This window comes from Theropithecus gelada, chromosome 3 (genome assembly GCF_003255815.1).
Source record: "Theropithecus gelada isolate Dixy chromosome 3, Tgel_1.0, whole genome shotgun sequence".
Lineage (NCBI taxonomy): Eukaryota > Metazoa > Chordata > Mammalia > Primates > Cercopithecidae > Theropithecus > Theropithecus gelada.
The window spans coordinates 67,400,333-67,406,332 of NC_037670.1; the positions used below are offsets into that span (position 1 = coordinate 67,400,333).

A 6,000-nucleotide genomic window follows, 5' to 3' on the forward strand; every position below is an offset into this window, starting at 1 on the left:
TATTTTCAGTCTAGGTAAGAACGTGTCAAAATCTTATTTACTGTTTCACAAAGCAACTCTTGGTTTTGTAGATTTTTTAATATTGTTTTTTATTTTCTGTTTCATTTATTTCTGCTCTCATCTCTGTTATTTCCTTCATTCTAATAATTTTAGGCTTAATATGTTCTTCTTTTTTTTGGCTTCTTGAGGTGCAAAGTTAATATTGTTACTTTGATATATTTCTTTTTTAATGTAAGCATTTATTGCTATGAACTTCCCTCTTATTACTGCTTCTGTTCCATCCCTTAAGTTTGGGTATGTTGTGTTTTCATTTTCTTTTGTTTGAAGGTATTTTCAGGTTTTTTTGTTTGTTTGTTTGGTTTTTTTGAGATAGGGTCTTTCTCTGTCACCCAGGCTGCTAGAGTAGAGAGGTGTGCTCATAGCTCATGGCTGGTCTTGAAATCCTGAGCTCAAGCAATCCTCCTACTTCAGCCTCCTGAGTAGCTGGGACTATAGGTGCATGCCACCATGCCTGGATAATTTTTAAATTTTTTTGTAGAGACGAGGTCTTATTATGTTGTCTAGGCTGGTCTTGAAATCCTGGGCTAAAGCAAACCTCCCACCCTAGCCTCCCAAAGTGCCGGGATTACAGGTGTCAGCCACCATGCCCAGCCTGGAGGTATTTTCTAATATCCTTTTTGATTTCTTCTTTGACCCAATAATTGTTCAAGAATGTGTTTTTAATTTCAACACTTTTATGAATTTTTCAGTTTTCTTTCTGCTATTAATTTCTAGTTTCATCCCACTGTGATCAGAAAAGATATCTGATGTAATTCTTAAAACTGTGAGGACTTGTTCGTGACTTAACATATGACCTTTCCTGGAGAAAGATCCATGTGCACTTGAGAAGAATGTGTATTCTGCTTTTTGAGTTTTGTAATGTCCCCTATATGTCTGCTAGGTCTATTTAGTCTACAGTGTTATTGAAATCCTCTGCTTTCTTTTTGATCTTGTCTGGATGCTCTGTCTGTTATCAAAAGCAGACTATTGAAGTCTCCTACTATTGTTTTTTTACAGTTCTGTCAATGCTTGTTTTATATACTTAGGTGCTTTTATGCTGAATGCATACATATTTACAATTATTTTATCTTCCTGAGAGTTGACCCTTTTATCATAATAAAGACTTCTTGTCTCTTTTGGCAGTTTTTGACTTAAACTTCCTTTTTTTCTGATACAAGCATAACCATCTTTGCTCTATTTGGGGTCTCATTTGTATGAGCTATCTCTTTCCATCCCTTCACTGTCAGTTTATGTACATCCTTAAATAGACAGCATATAGTTAGGCTTGGTTTTGGTTTTGTTTTTATCCATTCAGCCATGCTATGTGTTTTGACTGAGGAGTTTAATCCCTTTACACTTTAAGTATTGATAGGGAATGGCTTACTATTGTAACTTTGTTAAATGTATTCTATTTGTCTTGGATTTCTTTGTTTTTTCCTCTTTCTGAATTCCTTTGTGTTATGTTAATTTTTTGCTTTGATGTGCTTTGGTTCCTTTTTCTTTCTCCTTTGTGTAGTTTCTATAGCTATTTTTTTCTTTGTGGTTACCTTGGTGCTTATAAAAACTATAACTGTCCATTTTGAGCTGATAACAAGTTCAATCACATACAGACACTACACTTTAACTTCTTCATAATTTATTTTATGTTGTCACAGTTTATATTTATTCATATAGTATATATTTTGATACTTTCAGTTATTTTTAACACTTTAGTTTTCTTAACTTTTATGCTAGAATGAAAAGTGATTTATGCACTACAATTACAGTAATACAGTATTTTGTATTTGTTGATGTATAAATCTTTACCAATAAGTATCATATTTTCTTATGCTATTGTGTTGTTGTTTTGCATCCTTTCATTTTAATGTAAGAACTCCCTTTTGTATTGCTTGTAAGGCAGGTTTAGGGGTCATGAACTTCCTTCCTCGGCTTTTAATTGTCTGGGGAGGTCTTTATTCCTTCATGTTTTTAAGGAGACTTTTGCTAGGCATAGTATTCTTGCTTAGCAGTTTTTTTCTTTCAGCACTTGAAATATATCATCCCACTCCCTTCACGCCTGCAAGGTTTCTGCTGGAAAATCCATTATCTTATGCTGGCTGTATGGTATGTGACAAGTCACTTTTTCCTCTCTGTTTTCAAAATTCTTCCTTTGTCCTTGACGTTTGAGAATTTGGATAAATGTATCTTGGTGTGAATTTTGGGGTGTTCATCTTATTTGGTGTCATCTGAGTTTCTTGTAACTGCATGTCCATTTCTTTAACCAGATTTGGGAAATTTTCACTGTGTGTGTATGTATATTCATATTTAACAATACATTTTTACATCATATATGTAATATATGATGAAAAAATATATATATATATAAAGTGTGTGTGTGTGTGTGTGTGTGTGTACAAACTTTCTGGTCCTGTTGCTCACTGTTCTTCTGTAACTCCCATAAGGTGTATATTGGTCCACTAATGATTTCCCATAACTTTCTTAAGCTTTCTTCAGTCTTTTCTATTTCTTTTTCCTTTTGCCCCTCTAACAGAATTATTTCCAGTGAGTCCAGTGACTTGTCTTCCAGTTCATTGGTTCTTTATTCTGCTGAATCCTTCTAGTGAATTTTTCAGTTCAGTAATTGTGATCTTCAGTTCCATGTTCTCTAGCACTTGTTAATATTTTCTATTTTCTCACTTTGTTCATGCATTATTTTTTTGACCTCAATGAGCATCTTTATGGGAGTTATTTTAAATTATCTATCAGGTAAATTATATAACTGTTTCATTAGTCAGTTTCTGTATATTTATCTCATTCCTTTGTTTGGAACATCTTTGTCTAATTCGTAATCTTCCTTAACTCTGTGTTGGTGCCTTGAGATTTAGACAAAGCAGGTACCTCTCTCAGTCTTCATGGGCTGGCCCTGTACAGGAGAAGACTCTCACCAATCACCCACAGATTCTGGTGCTTTACCAACCCTTTCTCTCCTGAGGGAAAAGCAGGCAGCTGTTAATTTTGTCTGCTCACTCTGTGTTGAGCGGGGGGGGGGGGGGGGGGAAGCTATGTTATCTATCACCCCAAACTACCACCTCTGTTCTCTCCTGGGTAGCCCGACTGTACAAGACCTATCAAGAGATCCAGGGGAGAGATAGATGCTAGTTCTTTGGGCAGCCCCATAAAAGTTGGGGCAGTGGTCACACTGACTCCTTCTCTCCCCAGAGGGAAGCTTAGAGCTGAGATTTTTCATCAGTTCACTCTATGCTGAGCAGGGGAAAGGGTCAGTGATGTCTGCCAGCTCTAGCTGTCAAAAGGCTCTTGACTTTTGATGCCTTTCCTACAGTATGGAGAGGCTCTGGCTCCCCTTGAGGTGCTCCCAGGATTATTCTTGTGGTCTGTTCTTCCCATGAGGGGACTCGGTCAGTGTGTCATTCCTTATTTTGTAACAAGAGGCAGTGAGAGAAATGAGAAAAGTCAAGGCAGACATTAGTGTCAGCTAATCCCAGGTCCTGTCCCAGCCTGCCACTCACTGGCCAGGGAGTCATACATACGTTTCACTTTGTTGAACCTAAATTTCCTCATCTATAAAATGGAGGTGACAATGCCAGCAGTTCACAGAAGCATGATGATATTAAACAGAACCAAGTACTTAGCAGAGAGCTGCTGAGCACAAATTCTGCAGTCATGCTGGGCTCAAATGCTGGCTCTTCAGCTACTTTCCACCCACTTGGGCCTTCACCCCACACTGCTTAAGCATCCTCCTCTGCAAAAGGAGGACAACACGGGTCCTTACTTAACAGCATGACAATGGGCAGTGAACACATGTGCTCAGAACAGTGACTGCTGAGCTCTCAACGAGACAGCAATTAGCCATACTGGCTTGGCATACAACGACGACTGACTCTGATGGACCCACAAACCTCAACTCATTTCCAATGAATGAGTGCTGGTTTGCAGGGACCCAGTCTGTGGTGCTCAACATAAGAAAGAATGAGAGTTTCTATGGACCTTTTGCGTCTTCAGAGGCCAAATGGGCAGAGAGGCCTGACACCAACACCCAGAAGGGCCAGCAAAAAACAGCAGAAAAGGAAAGTGCTTCAGGTCCCTCAAACATCATCTCCTACCTCAGTGATATTTACGTAAAGCATTAATCCCAAATAGGCAACACTCGACCATTCTAAGCACATTATACTTGCATGAAAATTATTTTTAAATGGAATCCACAATTTAATAAAATAAATACTTTTAAACAGAATCTTTAAAAACAAACAAGCCTCAGAGTGTCTAAAGCAAGTTGGTTCACTCTGAAGGCTTAGTTTCCTCACCTATAAAATGGGAACAATCCCTGCCTCCTAGGGCTATCAGGAAATGAATAGAGTAAGACAGAAGAGCACACATATCCCAGACCTGGCACCAACTAGCTCAATGATCAGCTACTATTCTGACATGGCAAATTCGAAGCCCAAAATGTCACTGCTCAAAGCCAGTTTTAGGGACAGATATTTTTACCCTCTCCAGTCAACAGAGGAAGTGTAAGAATACTGAAATAAGAAATGGGAAAGATAACTGTAACATGCATCACCCAAGAAGCCAACAGCCCCTCTACACGTGGGACCTGTTTCCCTGCTAGGCAGTTGTCCACCTGAACCTCCTGACCACATCTGCCTTCACAACTGAGACCCTTTGTACACACTCCCCCTGTCTCCCCACCTCCACCATCACCTCCTCACCTCCTTGCCTCCTCCATCACCTCTTCACTCCCATCATCAGTTACCCACCTCCACCATCACCTCCACCATCACCCCACCTCCACCATCATCCCCCACACCTCCACTATCACCTCCTCACTTCCATCATCACTTCTCCAACTCCACCATTACCTCCACACCTCCATCATCACCTCCACACCTCCACCATCACCTCCATACTTCCACTATCACCCCCCACACTTTCACTATCACCTTCTCACTTCCATTATCACTTCTCCAACTCCGCCATTACCTCCACACCTCCACCATCACTTCCACACTTCCACTATCACCTTCCCACCTCCACCATCACCTCCTCACCTACTCGCCTCCTCCATCACCTCTTCACTCCCATCATCAGTTATCCACCTCCACCATCACCTCCACCATCACCTCACCACCTCCACTATCACTTCCTCACTTCCATCATCACTTCTCCAACTCCATCACCTCCACACCTCCATCATCACCTCCATACTTCTCCTATCACCTCCCCACCTCCACCATCACCTTCCCACCTCCATCACCTCCTCACCTCCACCATCACCTCTGCACCTCCAATATCACCTCCGCACCTCCACTATCACCGCCACACCTCCACCATCACCTCCCCACCTCCATTATCACCCCCACACCTCCACTATCACCTCCTCACTTCCATTATCACTTCTCCAACTCCGCCATCACCTCCACACCTCCACCATCACTTCCACACTTCCACTATCACCTCCCCACCTCCATCATCACCTCCACACCTCCACTATCACCTCCTCACCTCCAACATCACCTCCATACTTCCACTATCACCTCCCATCTCCACCATCACCTTCTCACCTTCACCATCACCTCCTCACCTCCACCATCACCACACCTCCACCATCACCTCCCATCCTCCACCATCACCTCCACATCTCCACTATCACCTCCTCACCTTCAACGTCACCTCCATACTTCCACTATTACCTCCCCATCTCCATCATCACCTTCCCACCTCCACCATCACCTCCTCACCTCCACTATCACCTCCACACCTCCAATATCACCTCTGCACCTCCACTATCATCTCCACTATCACCTCCATCACCACTTCCCCACCTCAACCATCGGCCCCCACACTTCCACTATCATCTCCTCACTTTCATTATCACTTCTCCAACTCCGCCATCACCTCCACACCTCCAACATCACTTCCACACTTCCACCATCACCTCCCCACCTCCACCATCACCTCCACACC

At 41.9% G+C, this 6,000-nt stretch overlaps 1 protein-coding gene across 2 annotated transcripts in view; it reads right to left on the bottom strand.

Annotated features, from left to right (window-relative positions):
• ADCY1 (adenylate cyclase 1) overlaps positions 1-6,000 on the bottom strand; it is a 143,889-nt gene that overhangs the window by 94,227 nt on the left and 43,662 nt on the right. The window lies entirely within an intron of this gene.